Source organism: Bos indicus, chromosome 20 (assembly GCF_029378745.1).
Source record: "Bos indicus isolate NIAB-ARS_2022 breed Sahiwal x Tharparkar chromosome 20, NIAB-ARS_B.indTharparkar_mat_pri_1.0, whole genome shotgun sequence".
NCBI lineage: Eukaryota > Metazoa > Chordata > Mammalia > Artiodactyla > Bovidae > Bos > Bos indicus.
Window position 1 is genome coordinate 50900858 of NC_091779.1, and position 22535 is coordinate 50923392.

General features: G+C 38.1%; 1 protein-coding gene across 1 annotated transcript in view; it reads left to right on the top strand.

The window, feature by feature from the left end:
* The first annotated feature begins 993 nt into the window (after nt 1–993).
* The window catches only part of CDH12 (cadherin 12), a 481738-nt gene continuing 460196 nt past the window's right edge, over nt 994–22535 (top strand). The window contains exon 1 of the mRNA XM_070774812.1: nt 994–1507. The gene's annotated coding sequence lies outside the window, so the exon portion shown is untranslated. The remainder of the gene's footprint in view (nt 1508–22535) is intronic.

Here is a 22535-nt window from a genome sequence, read left to right on the forward strand (position 1 = left end):
ATCTTTCTCTCTCTCAATAGCTGCCCCCCTTGCTCGTCTCTCTCTCTCTCTCTCTCACACACACATACACATACACATAGACATCAAGGGAATGCCATATGTCCCAAGTGAGACCTACTTGGAAAAGCAGAAATGCTGAACACATCATTGTGAGAGGACATTTGTCAGTTTTTCTCCCTGGCACTGAGATTTTTCTCACCCTCAAGACATGCAAATGACTTTTTTCATCAGTTCTTTTTATATTATTGGAATAATTTTCTCCTATAGAAGTGAGAGTTATCAAAACTTAACCATTTGAGGCTTTGGCATTTAATTAGGTGACCTTTTTGAGAGAATTAGATCTCTAGGAGGAAGAGGTAATTTTTGATATCTGAGGTATTGCAGAGCTTCTCATGTGGTCAATGGATGGGTATCAGCAGGTTGTTAAAGGCACATGACTACGTTTAATATGTTGTTTGACATTTTAGATTCTCTCATTCCCTTGCCTGTTTTTGTTTTAGAAAATCAATATTTCAAAAATAATAGATGATTTTGTTACCTACGATGATGCATTCTCCCATGCTACTCAGGTTAACACTATAATTCAAACATTTTTGGCAAGTGTGATGCTAATTGAAAACGCTCTTTGAAAAACTACACAACCTCTGTGTCTAGGTTTGAGTGCGTGCGTCTGTAAGAACCTGTCAAACATGGGTATTTAGTACGAATACTTCCTTTTTTTAGAAATCACAGTTGCACCCTGGAGGGCTGTGATCAACCTTTAAAAACATTTTACTTAGACAAAGGTTGAAGTATGTATCAGGCTTGGGGCAAAGACAAGCCCAGCTCTCTCTTTTATCACATCGCTTTGAACATTTTTCAGCTTTCGTCTTGCCTTACACATCAGCTCTGTCGGTCGATTAATTGTTTCACTGTACCTGCTATCTAACACGAATGCACCTGGCAAAACAGCAAGAGAAAGCACGTTTATTTCAAGTCCTTCCGCGGCTGACCCCTGTGGTTAATCTCCTTGCAAATTACAATCAGAGTTGGAGTTCGTCCACGAGGCTGGGAAAGACAAGAAACCCAAGTGTCCCCGGTGCCTTTTCCAGTTCCCAGGAGACCCACTATCCCCTCGGCTTGCGCTGCCTGCACACAGGGAGTGTTTCCTGCTAATCAGGTCAATGATTATCGCCCAGCTCCAGGGACCTGACAGCAGCCTATCACAGCAGTTAGGGAGTCTCCAAAGACATCACACTCACCGAGAAGCTCCCCGTTCAGAAACATCGCTTAGTCCTCATTTACGCACTGGAACCTCAGAGGATTTCAGCTTCTCTCTCTCTTTTTCTTTTTCTTTTTCTTTTTTTTTTTTTATTTGTTCTCTTAGACAGTGAGGGGCTGAACATAAACCGGAAAGAGTATATGCAGCTACTCCGAGGGTGTTGATTGAAAACTTCGTTCTCCCCACCCCGTTCACGGTTGATTTGACTGATTTCTCACCTCCTTCACAGTGAATATTTCAATTAAGGTAAGTGCCGCTTGATCTGAGTGACTGCATGGCGCTGAATTTCTGCATTGAAAGTTCTGACTAAACTGACATTCTGCACTGCAGCAAGTGACTGTTTATGTCAAGAGAAGGCTTAGTTTATAAGCAAGTGTCCTAGAATGAAAGCCGGTGTTTGCGAATCATAAGATTATGGGACAATTTCTTTGGAAATCTTAAGTATTCTGCCTTGCATCGAGAGAAAAATAAAAGGAAATATGAAAAGAGAGTTAATTTCTCATTTTACCTTTTAAAAGAAATCTAGAGAATTGTGCGGCACTAAGGTAACTTGATTTTGATTGAAGTATTTTGTTGATGTCATCTGGTAAAAGCTCTCAGTCTAAAAGCTTCAAAGTTAAATCAGATGGAAAGAAAATTTGCAAATGAGAGTTGGGATTTTGTGCAGCATTTTACTTTAACAACGTTCCTGAGCTCCCTCTGGGTTGAAGGATTTAAGACTAAATCCCTGAATATTTTAATAGTGTCCATTTAGCAATTAAAATTTAAATAAAGTTTCTGATGTAGCTGTTAAGAGAAATGAACCAAAAAGAATTATCATGCCACTGATATGATTTATGGTTTTTATATGAAAAATGAATTTTTATGAGGTAGATTAATAAAAAAATTTCTTTCAAAATACTTATTTTGATGGGAGAATTCTTCAATAATATATTCAGTTTATATGTTTATTGATATCTTGGCTATTATGTTTGAAGTTGCACCTTGTTATCAAACAAGAGTGAACTAAGGTTAAACTTGTGTTTTACATGAATTAAGGCAATTCTCTAGGTAATTTAGACAAGCTAGCTTGCATTATTTCTTTTAAATCCCTTTTTCCCATAAGTTTGTTAAAAAATATCTAGAGAGAATGGAAACAACTCTTTCAAAGTTAGATTTAATTATATGAACTTTTTCTTTCCTATTTTACTTTGCATGTGTAAACATAGTAAGTATAATTTTATCCCACATCATGTAAATTTCTATGAAATAAAAAAATAAAATTATTTTATCCCTATAATTATGTATGGCAAATTGATCGCTTAGCACTCTAACCACATGAGTGAATAATAGCAACCGCTTACCTTGTTATGATGTAGAATTTATAGTTCAAAATTATTTTCTAACAATGAGACAAACATTATTTAAAATACAAATGTATATTGTCATGAGATAATGCTTACACAGTTTGAATTTCAATAGCATCTGTTATGCTAAAGCACAAAGTAAAATCTAGTTGCTTTTGTATAAAGATTTATAATGGTATCTTAGATGCACTTTTTAAAATGAGTGCTCATATTTCATGAAATGCTGTTTCTGCCTTTCTCCTATGGATATCTTGAGATGGGACATTTTATAGAGATGTCAAAACAATGTTTATATTAATTGGCTAGCCTTCCAAAATCTCTAGAGAGCTTTTTAGGCTGATGTTATTGCTTCCCCCACAGGAATAAAATATTTTTAGGACACCCATAGGCACTGATGTGTACTAGTTGGTTGTCTGTATGTTTTTAGCCAGTCTGAAGACATTTATTTCCCTCTGTTGCACTGAGACTTTTCATTTCTCAAGAGAGGTGCTTTTTCAACTGATTAAAGATACCTTGAGAAGTGTTGACTAGTTGCTGTCATTGAGTCTTTGGCATGTTCTTTGTTTATACTTTAAGCAACATTGATAGACAGGACCCAAGATTTTCTTCATTCTCTTTTAATATGTAATTAATTACATATTAAATTACAGGACCCAAATAGGGTCACATCTGTTAGTAACAGACTTATTCATTCCTGATAACATCTCTGTATTATGAACTATTCTTTGTACCAAATTAAAAATCCATATGATATCCTACCCAGTGAACTTTTCTTGTTTGTTGTTGTTAGTCACTAAGTCATGTCCAAAATGGAAACCCCCCCCAGTATTGTTGCCTGGAAATTCCATGGACAGAGGAGCCTGGTGGCCTATAGTCCTTGGGATCACAGAGTCGGACATAACTGAGATCTGAGCACTGCACTAAGCACAAGTCATGCCCAACTCTTGCAACCCCATGGACTGTAGACTTCCAGGCTCCTCTGCCCTTGGGATTTCCAGGCAAGAATACTCGAGTGGGCTGTCATTTCCTTTTCCAGCAGATCTTCCCCACCTAGGGATAAAACCCAGGTCTTCCTCATTGCAGGTGGATTCTTTACCACAAGCCACCTGGGAAGCCCAAGATGTACTGAATCAATGTACATGACCCTTGAAAGATGTGCTTAGTGTGTAATGAAATATTTATTTTAAAACATAAAGGCAGTTGTAGTTTTTGTTTAAAAAGATAAATGATTTAAAGGGATTTTATCAGTGTAACTTTTGCTTTAATTTGGATTACATATTAAAAGAGAATGAAGAAAATCTTGGGTACATTTGAGAACTAGGAGTTGTTTATGTTGGGTAGCATCTGCTGCTTGAATCAGACTTTTTTTTTCTTGTAGTATCCCCAGGTTCCACCCTACCTCTTGGTTCCATATTGACTCCTGTTTTTTTATTCATTTGATGGTAATTTATTCCTTCTATGAGATAAGAAAACATAGGATAACCTCACTTAGAATAGGCAGTTTCAAAATTTTAACAACAACAACAACAAAATCTGTTAAGACTTTATAAAACTTGTCTTATGATTTATAACCTGCTCCTCGGTAGGTGATATTTTCAATAAAAGACAATGGGGAGAGACAGTGTCTACTGGATTCTTGAATGCCAGAGAGTTGGGGTATAAATTTTGTGTGTATGATTATATCATCATCAGGTCAAAATGGGGTTGATGCCAATTTATTTACCCCAATTTTCCAGGTAAAGAGATGCAGCCTGGGAGACTGGGCTGGGGAAGCTGTGATTCAAACTTAGGTCAGATGGTATTTAAAGCTCTTTACACTATACATTTCATCACTTTGTACATGGTGACCTTTTCTGATATTTAATGTGATACTCATGAATATTTTAAGATGATTTTTAAGATAGTGGAGCTTAATTATATCACCTTTAGAATAGTTTAATTCTTGGCTTACTCAAAATAAATGAGTTTGTAAGCTCCATAGCCAGCAGTGCTTGAAAGAAGCATATACTTTGTTCTTTTAGGTACTGAAAGAGCTTAATGCTCAAGTCTTTGCATCAAGCTGGTTCTGATTACTACTGACAGAAAAAGCACTCTACTATTGAGATAATCAGTACTGAAATTGAGTATCTGCAATATAAACATCTTTCCAAGAAAGGTAGACATACGGTCAAGATAAAATCAAAGAGTATAGATATAAAGCCCATGACTCTTATATTGAAATGCAATTAAAAGGACGTTAAGGAGAAGTTATGTTCATGGCAAAATAAATTCACAGTATTAGAAAAAATAAACAAGTTAACAGTTGGATTGAGTGTTCAAGAGTAGTCTAAAAAAAGATAGATTGAAATGTTCAGGAGTCTGTTTGCACTACTGACTTTACATAAGCCTTTCCATATGTACACAGAGATTTGTTGAAGCTAATTATGTTGATATTGTGACAATATTATCCAAAGCAAAATTTGATTCAACCTAGGAAGGCAATGGCAACCCACTCCAGTACTCTTGCCTGGAAAATCCCATGGACAGAGGAGCCTGGTAGCCTGCAGTCCATGGGGTCGCTAAGAGTCGGGCACGACTGAGCAACTTCACTTTCACTTTTCACTTTAATGCATTGGAGGAGGAAATGGCAACCCACTCCAGTATTCTTGCCTAGAGAATCCCAGGGACAGAGGAGCCTAGTGGGCTGCCGTCTGTGGGGTCACACAGAGTCGGACACAACTGAAGCGACTTAGCAGCAGCAGTAGCAGGACAAAAAGTGAGAGATGTTATAAAATTAGGATTGACCTGAAAAATCTTTTATGATGAGCTGTATATCCAAAGACATGCTGACATGGTACTGAAAGCTAGATAAGCTGCATAGTTATAAAATATGATCCTTTCTTATGCTCTAACATGTTCTCAAACACTTAAACAGATAATATTGAACCAGATACTGCAAACGATGGATTCAATAATGATTAGAAACATGATCAAGAAATGTAAAATCTCCATTTACCAGCAGTTTACTTTCCATTCTCTAGATTTTATGGTAAGCTATTGGCTTATCTTAGTGGTGTATATATGAATAACAGAAAGACAAGGTGTACAGATAATCTCCTTTATTACTATTCCAAAAGAATCGACATGATCTATAAAAAGCAATATTTCTATATTAGCCCTGAAAGTGTCTGTCAGTGTGATGTTAAAAGGTCCACTATTTTACAGACTGCCCACTTGTTATGCAGAGCAACCACCATGCTGAGGTCTTGCCACCCAGAAAGTATGGCTGTATGTCTAGACTCCACAAGCCACTGTAGATATGACGAAAGATGAAGGTCTATGACAGCCATTTCCAGAGTGGCCAATGGCTATCATGTAACCTTTCAAAATAAACATGCCAATAAAGTATGTGTATGTAACACATAGCTGATTTAATGACCTTAAATATAAATTCAATGTGGTTAAACAGTGGTAGATGGGCAGGAGCAGAAGTCAAGAAACATGGGGATGATGGTCTGCAGAAATTATGAATAAGCTGAAGTCATGAAGTTGGTAGGCAATAAAGAAGTTAATTCCCTTAGCTCAATGAAAAGGCAAACATTTTTTGACTCACTATAACGACTAAACACAAAAATGAAGGAGTGCTCCCTGCGGAGCACAGTAAGGCTATGTTATCCTGGGTGGTATTCCAGACACACCATGCCGTGGTGAGACTTTTTCCTGTTTTCCACATTTTTCTCTGCAGTTTCAGTTCCATTAACCAATTCAAGCTGAGCACATCTGTGTTTCTTACAAGCTAAAAGATTATAATTGGCCCAGCATCATACATATTCATAGTCTCAGTAGACAATGAAAAAGTCAGAAATATTTAGTGGTGGAAAGTATAGGTTCTAGGTTCAATTACCTGAGGTCAAATCCCACTGAGTGCATTTGCTAGCGCTGTGACAAGTCAGTTAGGGTGTCTCAACTCTAATTTTATGAACTTTAAACTGGAGCAAATGATAATACCAATCCCATAGCAGCATTGTGTAAAATAGAAGTGATTATTAATACAACACATTTACAGTGGCTCAGATGCTCAGGAAGTAATAATTATTATTATAAACCAGAAACCTTATTAGTCCCTCACCTTATCTGTCAAGAAGAAAAATGTGGGGCATTTTTTCTCCTTAAAAATAATGCATCCTTGGACCTTACCAGAAGCTAGAACTGTGTCCTGACACTGCTAATATCAGTACATTTGAATTTTAGGAACACATATATTTTTTTTTTCTTCTATTGGATTTAGACAGACAGGTGGATGTTGTTTTGAAGAAAGCAATTTGGGAGATAGCTTAGATAAATCTGCCTATTTTGTCAATGGCTGCTTACATGCTATAAAAACAGGCTTGAAGAGGTGAGAACATAGACTGTAGTGTGTACAAAGCTGGAATTATTCGCTATTGTATCTTTCACAGAAAAAGTATGCTGGCTGCTTGTTTCAGTTCAGTTCAGTTCAGTTGAGTTGTTCAGTCGTGTCCGACTCTTTGTGATCCCATGAACCGAAACATGCCAGGCCTCCCTGTCAAAGAGAAGCAAATTCATGAAACTAATTTATATGAAATATGATTTTATTATGAGCATAAGAAATATTCTGAGGCATACTTGTAAAATATTTTGAAGATGACTATCTGAAAGTCTATTTCCTGGTAGAATCAAGCCTATCATTTTCTCTTGTCTACTAGCTTATCTGTATCTTGCTATAGAATTTATTATTTTATATTTTTGTCTGTGCTGGGTCTTTGTTGCTGCATGCGGGCCTTCTCTAGTTGCATTAAGTGAGGGCCCCTCTCTAGTTGTGGCATCAGAGAAGGCAATGGCACCCCACTCCAGTACTCTTGCCTGGAAAATCCCATGGATGGCGGAGCCTGATAGGCTGTACTCCATGAGGTCACTAAGAGTCGGACACGACTGAAGTGACTTAGCAGCAGCAGCTCTAGTTGTGGCATACAGGCTTCTCATTGAGATGGCTTCTCTTGTTGCAGATCACAGGCCCTGGAGCACCAGCTCAGTAATTGTAGCACATGGGCTTTGTTGCTATGTGGCATGTAGAATCTTCCCAGACCCAGCATCAAACCTGTGTCCCTTGTATTGGCAGGAGGATTCTTAACCACTGGACCACCAAGGAAGTCTCTTGCTATGGAATTTAAGTCATTTAGTTATACAGTTGAAAAGTTATCAAATAACATTTATGCATTTATATGTATATGCAAAAGTATTTCATATGTTGTAAGTTGATTCAAGTAATCCCAATAAATGAAATGTATTTTCTTCAAGGGAATTCATCATTTTCCATCCTCCAAGTCACATATCTTTACATTTTGTTATACATAGGGATATTCCTTCCCTGGTGGCTCAGAGGTTAAAGTGTCTGCCCGCAATGCGGGAGACCTCGGTTCGATCCCTGGGTTGGGAAGCTTCCCCTGGAGAAGGAAATGGCAACCCACTCCAGTATTCTTGCCTAGAGAATCCCATGGATGGAGGAGCCTGGTGGGCTATAGTCCATGGGGTCACAAAGAGTCAGACACGACTGAGCGACTTCACCTTCACTATACATAGGGATCAGTGACTCTGGGTCTCATTCCTGGAGTACTGATTTAGTAGATCTGACAAAAGACCCAGGAAACAGTTTTGAGATATATGCAGGTTATTCTGAAGATATCAGAATATATTGGAATGTGGCCTAATCACTTCGTATCTGTCTAATATGCAGACAAGTCGAGAATTGCTGTTATAGAACAGCAGCTCCTGACTTGAGCCTGTTGAGAGATTCTGGAGTGGAGTCCAGGTTCTGGGTATCCACCAACCTCCCAGGAATACTGACGCAGCTGATCAATAAGTGCTGCTCTAATTCTTCCCCACACTGCTCTTTGGGTGCTTCTGGAGTATTTGAGGGCCTACATAGGACATGACTTACAGCCCAGCTTACCTGGGTTAAAGGTTGATAAAACTCTCAAGAAGCTTTTTCATTACAGAAAGATAAAATTTGAGAAACATTTTACTTATTGTTTATTTCCACTTACTCACTCTGGATATAAAGTTCTATAAAGCAGCATATTTCCGTTTAATATCTACTTATTTATTTGGCTGCATTGTGTCTTAGTTGTGACACATGGACTCGAGTTGTGTTGACTGGACTTTGTTCTGTGCACGTGGGAGTCTTAGTTCCCGGAGCAGAGATGGAACCGGTGTCCCCTGCGTTGCAAAACAGATTCTTAACCACTGGACCACCAGTGAAGTCCCAAGCTATGTGTTTCTAGCATGTTGCTAACATGCTTAATTCTTTGCTAACACTTGCTATGGTCCATAGGATCACAAGAGTCAGTCATGACTAAAGCAACTTGGCACACACACACGAACAGTATTTAATTCAAAGCATCGCCAATATATTTCATTCTTTGCAGTTCAGAAGGAGCAGGGTGATCATTGCTTTTCCAATTCTACTTCTCAATGGGTAGAAATTTTTGACTTTAGCACTACCCAGGATAGCTCTATACCAGGGTTCCAAACTCATCACAAAAGGCTGACTTCTCAAATAGCATTTCAGTTCTCTTCATCTTAGGAATGCAGTCCTAAAGCTTCATTATTTGTCACTTCAATTTTTCTTCTCTCCCAAAAGTAAATGGCAAGGATACAGGTTTCAGCTCTCTCACCTATTTAACCTTTTATCTCTTTTTATTCCCAACTGCCAAATTTCTTTGTTCTTACTCAAATCTACAAAAGACAAAGGGGAATATATGTTATTAGTATGGACACAAATTTTGGATAACTTATATTAATATTATTATAATTGAAAACCTGCCCATATTTTCCCCCATTATTCTTCTATATTGTTTTCTTCTAGAATGCCTAGCAATTAATTAAATGTAAACTTTTAAATTTATTTGATTTTTTTTTTTTTGGTCTCCCTGCCCCTCATTAGATATTAGAATGTAAGCTGCATGAGGGCAGGGATTTTTGTTGTTGTTATTTTTTTTCTTGTATTTATAGCTGCTTACCAGTGCCAAAAATAGAGCCTACCATAGAGTACATTTTCAGAAAATATCTACTGAACAAAAAGTGAACAGATATTCCAAACTAATCTGTTATAGGGGCTGTATGTTACGATTAAGGCAACTACCTAAATAATGAGAGTTTTGCTTTTCTTAGGACTGGGTAAGTTTCAAGCATGTTTCCCCAAAGTCTTCCATTCGTCCACTTAATGTACTTAGTTTTAGTGTGTACCTCTTAGGTATCAGGTACTCTGCTAGCTGCTATGGACACATATTGACAAGTCCTAATTCCTCTGAATAGCATACTCTTCCCATTAGTAGCAGGGAGCAGACAAGAGAAAGACCAATTATAACACACTCTGGTATGTAATCATGAAAGATATGTAGAAGATGTCATTACTGCCGGGAGAGAGCTCCTGACTTACCTTGGAGTGGACATGGAAAACTTAATAGTAGTTTCCTGAGTTGTAAATGAAAGGATAGCTGGAATTAAGACAGAAGGGGAAGGGTTATAAGCTACTACTGGGCATGACACTATGTCCAGAAGACACAGAAAACTCCTGAGCCCCCTCCAGAACCGCATTAGTTTGACATAATGTTATGATGAAGTGTTGTATGTGTAAGAAGAGGCAACTTCACATTTGTCTATGTAAAGTGTTTGAATTTCAACCCAGGAATAATGGGAGCTCATTTAAGAATTTTAACAATGTGAGAGACAGATTTCTTGATGCTTTACTCTGAATTTTGCATTATATTTTCACTACTTCAAGTTGAGTATATATGTATGTATGTGTGTGTGTGTATATATATATATATATATATATATATATTTCATTTATATATATATAAATGAAAACAAAAATATATCAGGAGGAAAATTAGATTTGGTGGGCTGAAGGAAGAGAGAATAAGATACTCCTAAAATGTTATACCAAGGGTTTGTAAAAGTTCACAAGCAGGACTCGAAACTAAACCAGAGGTTGAATGAGCATGAAATGGGCCAAGGATGTATCCATATGTGACGTTCAGGGACTCTGTTTTGCAGGATTAGGTGAGCAAATTTATTTCATTTCCTGGGTTTAGGAAAAATGGCAGGGTTTATGAATGACCATACCTACTTATTTTGACATTGAGTAGAATTTACACTCTCCTACCTCTGGACTGTGACCTAATAGAAAAACCTCCATTCTTGTCTGGACATTTGCAGGGCAATCAAATTCAAATTGAACTATTTAAATTTGATAACCCTGACATTCTTAGCAGGCTAACATGTTAACCCTTTCATTCCATGGGTAGAATACTAGGTATTACTCCAGCAGAAGCTGCTTATTTTGTGGACTACTTTGTGGTGTTGTCATTGTTAACTGTAGCCAAAATTAAATAGCAGATGTCCTTTACTCACAGTTTTTGTCTTACCATTATACCCCAAATCATCCTTTTTGTTTCTTTCCCCTTAGTGTTGGTCTGGTAGGTACCACTTATTGTCCAGTGGTAGTTTCTCCAGTTGGAACCATAATCTCTGTGAAGATAGAAGTCTTGTTTTATTCACTTCTTAAGCCTCAGTATCTAGATACATATCTTTCATATAGCTGTTTATGATATGTTAAAGGAAAGAAAGAAAGGAAGCAGGATGTGGAGGAAGAAAAGAAGGTGGGGAAGGAAGAAGGGATCACTGCATCTTCCCATCATACTATTCTGTCTTTAGCAGCTCAGCAAATGATACTCTAACCTACCCAGTAGGCCAAGTTAGAAACCCAGCTCTCATCTTTGCCTTTGCATCTTACATATTCAACGAACATCTGGTCCTTTCAATCTTCATCTTTAAATCTTTCTCACTTGGATTTTCATCCTTGCCTCCCCACATTTCACACCTCCATCATCTGTTCCTTGCTTATGATCTCTATGTTAAACTCTTTTTCACACAGTAATGTTCCCTAATCCCAGAAGACTGACCTCTCTGACAGTCTTGATCACATGACTTCTGTGTTAAATATTTCCCTTGGAGGAAGGAGAGGGTGGAACAAAGTGAGAAAGTAGCATGGGAACATGTATATTACCATGTGTGAAATTAGATAGTCAGTAGGAATTTACTGTATGACTCAGGAAACCCAAATCAATTGCTCTTGACCACCTAGAGGGGTGGGATGGGGTGAGAAGTGGGAAGGAGGTTCAAGGAGGAGGCTGCTGCTGCTGCTGCTAAATCACTTCAATGTGTCTGACTCTGTGCAACCCCATAGACGCCAGCCCACCAGGCTCTGCCGTCCCTGGGATTCTCCAGGCAAGAACACTGGAGTGGGTTGCTATTTCCTTCTCCAATGCATGAAAGTGAAAAGTGAAAGTGAAGTCGCTCAGTCTGACTCAAAGAGTCTGACTCTTTGCGACCCCATGGACTACAGCTTACCAGGCTCCTCCGTCCATGGGATTTTCCAGGTAAGAGTGCTGGAGTGGGTTGCCATTGCCTTCTCCGCAAGGAGGAGGGGATATGTGTAAACCTATGGCTAATTCATGTTGATAATACAGAAGAAACCAGAACAATATTGTAAAGCCATTACCCTCCAATTAAAAATAAGTTTAAATAAAAAGGGCTTCCCTTGTGGCTCAGCTGGTAAAGAATCTGCCTGCAAAAGACCTAGGTTTGATACCTGAGTTGGGAAGACCCCCTGGAGAAGGAAAAGGCTACCAACTCCAGTATTCTGGCCTGGAGAATTCCATGGGCTTTATAGTCCCTGGGGTCACAAAGAGGTGGACGTGGCTAAGCAACTTTCACTTTCTTTCCCTTCAAATAAAAAAAAGCAAACAATGACAAAAAAAAAAAAAAAAAAGAGCCTATAAAAAAAAATATAAGATTTCCCTTGGAATGTCGCCTTTCTTTTAGGATATCATCGCACCCTTCATGAAACATCCATCTTTATGGATGTTCTGGGTGCTGCAAATCTCTAGTCTCACCTAACCCCTAGCAGCCTGTTTCCCAGACGCCTTTGATTCCTTATTCCTGAGATTTCATGTCCACCACCCAACATATTAAGTTAGCTTTTTGCCTGGCTAGATCTCTTGACCTGAAGAGCACAAGATGTCACTTCATCGAAATAGTTTTCAACCCCTATTTGTCTAGTAAAGTGCTCCTCCTCCATTTTCTGTAATGAACTTTATTCCCCTTCTACTCCAATCTCAGAACTCATTACACCATTGAATAATGTAAAATTCCAAATTCTTCCATGGCAGTGTCTACGGGAGTTTTATTCACTATTGTATTCCTGGTGACAGACACTAACATATATAAATTCTTTGTAAACAAGGACAGGTAATATAATTCTCTGAATTCAAGAACAATAGTTTATTCATAAGCTTCTTTCTTCCACTTGGGTAGTTAAATTTCTGCCATTCTGAAGAGAAATTTGCACCTCCATGTCACCTTTATGAAATGTCAAAAAACACAAATGTAGAGGAACAGTTTGATTAATTAAAAAATTTGCCATGCCAGTAACCACTGATATTATTTAATATGTTTCATACATCTTATGGACTACGAAGATATCTTATACTTTAATGAATAGTAAAAGTTGTTCACACACGTTTGGTAAAGGTCACCTATTTTCAATCAGCGCCTTTCTGTGTAATAACTTGGTGACATTTCTTATCCACTTGTGATCAATGAACATGCATATTTCAACTCAAAAGTCCATTCTCTTCACAGGACTACTCTTACATTCTTATTTCATAAATAGATGATGTTTGGGGGCAGGGGAACTACTCTGATTCTTATTCTTAGGCTTTTTGATCTTTAAAGGAAAATAACTGGTAGAACAAACAATAGAAATTGACTATACTTGAGAATCAGTTGTCAAAAAGCACATCCTGAAGATACACTTTGATCTTACATGTTTAAGGAATGATTTCACTGTTATGTTTAATATTACCATAATTAAACTGTGCTTTATTGCTTGTCCTTTATATGAGATGAGGTGAGATGCTATGAAAATCAATATAGAGTAAACAACAGCATTAATCCTGGAAAGTATTTCTCTCACAGATATTTGGAAGCAATCTTCCCTGGAACCATAATCCTCAAAAGGAAATTGCAGTCCTTGCAGAAACACAGTTTGGGTCATCTGGGTCTAGGTCTCTGGATTTTTCTAAAAGCCTTCACAAGGCATAAATGACATTTTAAATATCTTGTCAGTGAAAGAAGTGATTCTTAATGCAGATTTACCAAATATAATTTTTTCCCCAGTGGTCCCGAAGGTAAACATTTCAAAGGCAGAGAGAAGCATAACACCAAGATAAATATTGTTACTAGTGTCTAAGGAGGAATATCATATTAAAATAATAGAAAAAAATAAAATAAAATAAAATAATAGAGAAATATTTCTTGTCAGAAAATATAATATCCATGATTCTATATCTACTCAAACATATAATTAGACATCAGAATTTTTTTTTGTCTACTGGATGCTATGTTATTTTGTTTTTCTGATATTTTAGAAAAAGAAAAGACCCAATTATGCTGTGGTCTGCAGGCATGGGGAGAGGTGGACATCACCCCACTTTTAGGCAGCAAAGAGTGAGCACAGACAATACAAACTAGGCAACTAATAGAAGTGTCACAGTGATTCCTTTGGAGAAACAAAGCTTATTGTGTAATGATGGCCTAATGGTGTGTTACAAGTGTTCTTGATCAATATACTAACTTATGAAGCTACCAACCCTTTCGCAGTCCCACTCTCTTCCGGTACTTTCTAGGTTCACTTTTTAGAAACTCTTGTGTTGTGTACCTCTCTTACCTCTTTATGACCTGTGACATGGAGCCTCTTCCCTATCTTTTGTTTGTGTGTCCATTGTAGCATCCTGCTCAAGAAGTTTGGTGATTCTTCTTTCAGTAGAAGCTAGAAAGTTAACATAGTTTGCTTCCTAAAGTAACTCATTTAATCTTTGGAGAAGCTGAACTGGGAAAATATTCCCTAGTTTAAGTAGAATTCTGTACTCATAGATAAATTCTGCACCCATATCTTAGAACCGTGTAAATCAAATATTAACTTTTAAACCACTTTCAGCTGCTTCTGAAAAGTAGGTGTCAGTCAATAAGCAAGGTAAAATTCTCTTCCATGTGAAAAGAAAACGAATTATTGATGGTGCCCAGATGCTGCATCCTTGGTATTATAGTGCTTCCTACACAATTTGTGTCTGCTGCTGCTGCTAAATGGCTTCAGTCATATCCAACTCTGTGCGACCCCATAGACGGTAGCCCACCAGGCTCCCCCATCCCTGGGATTCTTCAGGCAAGAACACTGGAGTGGGTTGCCATTTCCTTCTCCAATGCAGGAAAGTGAAAAGTGAAAGTGAAGTCGCTGAGTCGTGTCCGACCCCTAGCGACCCCATGGACTGCAGCCTACCAGGCTCCTCCGTCCATGGGATTTTCCAGGCAAGAGTACTGGAGTGGAGTGCCATCTCGGTTCTGCAATTGTCCATTTTCCCCTTTTGGACACATTGCAGCATTGAGGTTCTTTTTTTTTTTTTTGATAGAGTTCTTTTATTTTTAGGGATTATTATACTATTTTTTTTTAATTGGAGGATAATTGCTTTACAATATTGAGTTTTTTTCTGCCATACATCAACATGAATCAGACACAGGTATACATATGTCTCCTCACTCTTGAACCACCCTTTCATCTCCCTCCCCATCCCACCCTCTAGGTTGTTGCAAAGCACTGGGTTGAGCTCCCTATGTCATACAGCAAAATCCTAGTGGCTATCTATTTTACAGATGGTAATGTATATGTCCCATGCTTCTCTCTCAATTTGTCCCACCCTCTTATCCCCTGCTATTTCCATAAGTCCGTTCTCCGTGTCTGCGTCTCCACTGCTGCTGTGCACGTAGGTTCATCAGAGCCACCTTTCTAGATTCCATACACTTATGTTGAAATACAATATTTGTCTTTCTCTTTCTGACTTACTTCACTCTGCACAATAGGCCCTAGCTTCATCCCCCTCATTAAGACCAACTCAGATGTGTTCTTTATAGCTGAATAATACTCCATTGCATATATATACCACAGTTCTGTATCCATTCATCTGTCGATGGACATCTATGTTGCTCCCATGTCCTATCCATTGTAAAAAGTGTTGCAATGAACATTGGGGTACATACATCTCTTTCAATTATAGTTTTCTCAGGGTATAGCATGGAGTTCTTGAGAGACCATGCACTCTCTTTCCTCTGATCCACACCAGATACAAAAATTAGACCCCCTTTTCCTTTTGCTTGCTTTACCAAATAAATAATAAAACTTGTCAAGTTTGGTAAACATTTCAAAATCCTGAAGTTGCAAAGAAGGGTGACCCTGCCAACATTACACTCATTGAAATATTTCATAGGTTTGGCTTTCTAAGAGGAAACTCCAGAATTAAAAGCTTTTTTGTCCATATGGAGCCATTGTCTATGAGAGTAAAAGTATACCTTCAAGCATCAGCCTTGAGTTTTGTGTGTAAACTACTTGCTAAATATAGCAGAAATGTTGAAGTGAAATAGTAATTTAAAAAAATAGGCTTTTCCTAGGTCCTGGAGCTACTTATCTAAATCTGACAAAAAACATAACAACACATGCAGATGGAAGGAGCTTAGCATTTAGGTTGCTGGATATAATTTAAATAGCAGACACAGTTTGTTAGGCATTCTGCTCTTTTGGCATTAGTTATGATTTTGCCATAAAAATAAAAATATTTAAGAATGTCAAAAATGCCTGTTTCCAACATTTTCTAATAGATAAATTGTCAGATTATGCAGTAATCATCTCTATATCATGTTCATAAAAGATCATTTGGTGTGTAAAATAAATTTGAAGTCTAGTTTCAACATTTTTGGTAATTATACAAAATGAAAGTACAATGAAAGAGTAAAAGTGTCATAGCATTATTCACTTAGGCAACATTATGAATGCTTTTTGAGAGGGGATTGACTGACAAGAGGTGAAAAATGTAGGTGTCTGAAGTCTGGAAATGGCCATCTGGATATGAATGGCATCTACATGGATAGAGACAGACAGGCACTTGTATATGATTCTTTTTTTTTTTTTTGTATGATTCTTAAATAATTAAAAATTATATACACCACATGGTTAGCTAAGAACTTTGTTATAATTATAAATAATTTGTTTCTTTTCTTTTCAAATAGTATTGACTGATTTTTATTGTAAAGAAAATAACATACTATTAGGTTATTTTTATTATCATAATGGATTTTGTCTCACCAATTTGCAAGTGAAGAGCACCATGAAAAATCTTCTAGAGGTTTCAAAATGATTTCACCCAGATACGTAAAAAAATGAAGAAACATGTTAAGAATTTTCTGCAAGATGCATATAAAGGTATAAACCAGAAATCCCATACTTGTTTTGATACTATGTAAATTTTAAAAATAATGATTTTGTGTAAGACAGAGTTTGAAGCACAAATGAAATAACCACCTCAAACTTTTAACTGGACAGATGTATCTTAGGAAAAAGTGCTAATAATATCACATTTTAGACGAGGACCCTGAAATAAGGACGCTTTACCAATGCTGCTGCTGCTGCTGCTGCTAAGTCGCTTCAGTCATGTCCGACTCTGTGCGACCCCACAGACGGCAGCCCACGAGGCTCCCCCATCCTTGGGATTCTCCAGGCAAGAACACTGGAATGGGTTGCCATTTCCTTCTCCAATGCATGAAAGTGAAAAGTGAAAGTGAAGACGCTCAGTCGTGTCCAACTCTTAGCAACCCATGGACTGCAGCCTACTAGGCTCCTCAGTCCATGGTAGGCTCCTCCGTCCATGGGATTTTCCAGGCAAGAGTACCGGGGTGGGTTGCCATTGCCTTCTAGAGTTACACTATTGCAATCATTGATCATATATCAAACTATACATTTGATCAGCTGCTTCAAGTCTAGTCATCATTTCCGTTGAAGGCTCATTGGAAAAGACCCTGATGCTGGGAGGGATTGGGGTCAGAAGGAGAAAGGGATGACAGAGGATGAGATGGCTGGATGGCATCACTGACTTGATGGACATGAGTTTGAGTAGACTCCGGGAGTTGGTGGTGGATAGGGAAGCCTGGCATGCTGCAATTCATGGGGTCACAAAGAGTCAGACATGACTGAGCGACTGAACCGAACTGAAGAGAAAACTCAAATCTATGGCCAACCTCAGAGCAGGTATTTTTAATTGGCCAGGTGAGAGGATCCCATCTAGAATTATTACAAATAGATAGAACAGGACTGAACACTCATCTAAAACAAATTTCCTAGAGGGTATCCAATCAGAGCCCTAAAGAACAGAAAATCCACCAAGGTAGCCCAGAAGTAATAGGCACAGGTAATTGGCCACAACCCAACAATTGGATTGAGTTTTAAACTAGCATAGAATCATGTCCATGATAGAAAACATGTGATTGATAGGCATAGGTCCAAGGAATCAAGAAAACATTATAAATGATCATAAAAGTCAGATCAGCATCTTGGGCAAGCTGCCTGCTTCTGATGTCATCTTCTCATCCTAGTGTAGTGAGTTTCCTCTGTTTGAGCATTGTTTTAAGGTGAGTTTGAGGTCAGCAGGCCTCTCTATGGACCAGTCCAGCTTAGGGGCCTTTGGAAGTGGGAATACATGCTTTCATAAAAAGCAATAAAAAACAATTTAGAATGAAATAAAAGAGTCGCCTAAACAGAATATAAGTTAACACTACTGGAAGCTACTTATCTTCCAAATCCTCTGCCTTGAGGTCTCTGATGAAAAATACATTTCCCAAGGTTATTTCCACTTTTACACTGCAATAATAAAGGCCCTTGAGTTATACATGCAACTAGCAGATTCTTGCTAATCAGTATCTCATCATGGTATGTTTTTATCTGATTGGCCTTGAGAAAATGAGACAAATCCACTTGGAACACTAAGTGTTGGTGAGAAAAGGAAAGGTCTCTTGCCTGAGGTAATCAACGGGAGAGAAGACCCAGCCAGGAATAACCATGCCTCCCAAACTCAAAGGTACTTGACACTGAGGAAGAGAGGAAGTGATAAAAACAGAGAAGCCTAAACTAGGCTGAAGATGCTTCAGGAATCATTTGAGGACTGATTTGCATGTTGAAGTAAATTCTCTTATTCCATTTTCAGATATCCATTTTTATAGGAACACGTAAGTGGGGTTGAAAGCTAAGTTCTTCCACCTTTGCCTGCATGCTCAGTCGCTTCAGTTGTGTCCAATTCTGCAAACCCATGGATTGTAGCTTGCCAGGCTCCTTAGTCCATGAGACTCTCCAGGCAAGAATACTGGAGTGGGTTGCCATTTCCTTCTCCAGGGGATCTTCCTGACCCAGGTATTGAACCCAAGTCTCCTGTGGGTCCTGTATTGCAGGCTGATTCTTTTCTGCTGAGCAACAAGGGAAGTCCAAGTTATTCCAACTACTTGAGGTCAATTCAAGTGATTAATATCTGTGACCTGCTTACAAGATACTACCTGGAATGTAACACTATCGATAGCTAGAGAAAATTCTAACTTTTCTTTAAGATCAATAAAGTATATCTATATTATATATAGATATATAAAATATAAATGTATATATAAGTATATATGCATATGTACACGTGCATGGTTACACATGTATGCATATGTGAACTTTTATTCATTCATATACACACATATATATAAACATATATTTTCTTCCTCTCTCTATATATATATGTAAGTGTATATATATAAACACATACATGCATACACTCTATTTCCACAGGACGTCTGTAATATAACATGCAAAGAAACATGTATCATGTTATTATGTTCTTTTTTAATTCCATCCAGACATCTAGAGTTAAATCTTATCAGCAAGAATGTATACTCCTTTTTTTATTATTATCAACAGGTTTGTATGTGTTTTGTGCTCACTCAGTTGTGTCTAACTCTTTGTGGCCCAAGGGACTATAGCGCAACAGGCTGCCCTGTCCATGGAATTTTCCAGGCAAGAATACTGGAGTGAGTTGCCATGCCCTCCTCCAGAGGATATTCCCGAGCCAGTGATTGAACCCACATCTCTTGTGTCTCCTGCATTGGCAGGCGGATTCTTTACCACTGGAGCCACCTGGAAAGTCAACAGGTTAACACTGAGAAAATGTGATTGGGTGGGTGTGTGTAAGTATGAGACAGAGACACCATATGTAAAAAGTGCCTATCATAATAGCTGATAAGTAGCTATTGTTCAGTATTCTTGCCTGGAGAATCCCAGGGACAGAGGAGCCTGTTGGGCTGCTGTCTATGGGGTCGCACAGAGTCAGACACGACTGACGTGACTTAGCAGCAGCAGCTATTGTTCTAAGAAAACAATAATAATTGTTTTTGTTTTTCTTTGCCTTCCCAAGCTTAAAGAGGTCACCAGGAAGCATATCTAGGATTTCAAAATATATCTAAAAAGGATAGTGATGTAATAATGATTAAAAAGAATGCATTTTTCAGTTCAGCAGATTGAAATTTTGATCTGACCATGATCTTAGGGAATTTTCTTCACTTTTTAAGGACCTGGTATCCTTCTCAAGCATAATTCAGGTAATATTCATGACCTCAAAGGTTGCTATACAATGAGATGCCATAATAAATGTGCTTAGCAATGCACCTGACTTAGCAATGCACCTGCCACTGTGGATATTAGCAAGAATTACATTAACTGGGTGGCCCAGGTCCCCATATTTCGCTTGCATTCCCCATGGGTTATTTCAACCTCTCCAGATTTTAGAGTTATCAGTGTCCTAGATAAAACCTTGATTTCCAGGGTCTGTAATAATTTCAAGCTAAGAAAGCCACTGTTTACTCAATGAATAGAAAGCTAGCTTTGATAGACACCTATGAAAAAGCAAATATCTAAGCCTGGGATATTAAAATAGGATCATATTTTCATCAAGTACCACCTTTATGATGGTACTGCCTTAATTCCTGCACCTCAGACACTCAAAGTCTTCCCTAGTTGTTGGTGAAAGCTCCCAAGGTGCTGGCTCGGGCCCTCAAAACAAGACTCTCTTATTTCCCTCTCTGACCTCCTGCCTTCTTCCTGAGGAGACCATTGTGCTGAAGTCTCCTGGGGATCACAACTCCTCTGGACAACACTGTCCTCTGTCTGGGTCTCATTGCTCACACAAGTGAAGACACAGGAAAAGCACACTGTCCTTCCTTTATTGCTTCATACTTACAGCTTGAGGTCAGGCTATTCACTATGGTCACACAGAGCATGTAGACCAAGTAGCAAGATGCTTTCATAGAGTAAAGACATAGTGGAAAGAGTAGGATGCAGAAGATATAATCCAGGAGCCAGACAATGTGTCTGCTCCGAAGGCTGCAGGACTGGAGCCTGAAAGTTTCATCTCTGTGAACCCTCACTTGTCATCATCCAGGAGTCAGCTCTCTTCTCCCTACTGGACTATATTCCACTACCTCTTCCCTCACAGAGGCCTGGACCCAGCTGCAGCAAAGCAACAGAGACAGAACTCCAGACTCCACCCTGGGCTTTCATTTTGGAATCCACATCCTCATCTCCAAGTTCTAATGGAAATCTGTGAGAATGTCCACTCATTTCAATTAAAGAAAAAATTCTTTTTTGCTTCCTCCCACCAAACTATTCTAAATAGAAAAAAATGAGAAGAAAACAGTCCTACATCAATTGTGTCTATGTTAGTCATTCTTAAATGACACCTTGTGCAGGATGTCACGGTTGAACTGGATCAAACCAATCTCATATTCATTCTCTTCTGCAGTGAAAGTGTGCCGTGGAGTTTGCTGGTCATTCAGCAATCCTCTTGAATCTTTGCTCCTGCAAAATAGCTACATGAACACCTGAACACTCACAAAAAAAGAGATCTCCTCAAGAACGCACCTATTAAATTCAGCAGGTTAAATAAATGTATATACATACAAAAAAAAAAAAAATTCAAAGAAGCAACAACCTACCTGAAAAAATCTATCTCTAATCCCTAATAAAAATAGAACAATTACCTTCTTCTATCATGTATATATTTTAAAAAAATGAGTAGCATTGACATATATACACTACCATGTGTAAAATAAATAGCTAGTGTGAAGCTCTTGTATAGTACAGGAAACTCAGATTGGTGCTCTGTGATGACCTAGAAGAGTGTGATGGGTCTGTGGGAGGCAGCTTCAAGAGGGAGGGGATATGTGAATATGTATAACTGATTAAGTTTCTTGTGCAGCAGAAACTAAGCACAACATTGTAAAGCAATTATACTCCAATTTTCAAAAATAATTTTTAAAAACCAGATGGTATTCAGACAATGTGGAGCTCTACCCCAATGGTCACTTATGCATCTATAGATAGTCCTCAATGGCTAGGAAAGCAGCCTGCAAAAGGAAGGAATATGTGCATATATGTTGTTGAAAACATAAAAAAAATAGGAGTTTCTCCATCATCCAGTATTTACAGCTTCAAAAAACATTACTTTGGAATCTAGTTTCAACCAAGTTACCCTGTTACATTTCTGTATGCTCTTGGTTGGAATTCTGAATATGTTTTCTCATAGAAACATTAAGCTTAAATTTGGGAAGTTTTAAGATGTTTTGTTCACATTAGATTTTACATTCATACAAATGGGTATGCATATATAATATTCAAAACAGGTTTATATTGAAAACTAATATGCAAGTTAGATAAGATGAAATATATTTGTTAAACTTGCATTTTTACATGCAAAGATGCATGTAAATGCAAAGATGCATTTAGCATCTTCCTAAACTGTGATCACGTTCCTCCACATTTCCTCTCTCTACCATGTTCTCAGTTTGTCTTCACTGTGTAACCGTGTCTGCACATTTGCTGTTTTTCTGTTAGATACAGGTGCTCATTCTTGCCGAGACTCAACGTCCTCTACCATACACCGGCTTGCATTCTCTTCTCTTTC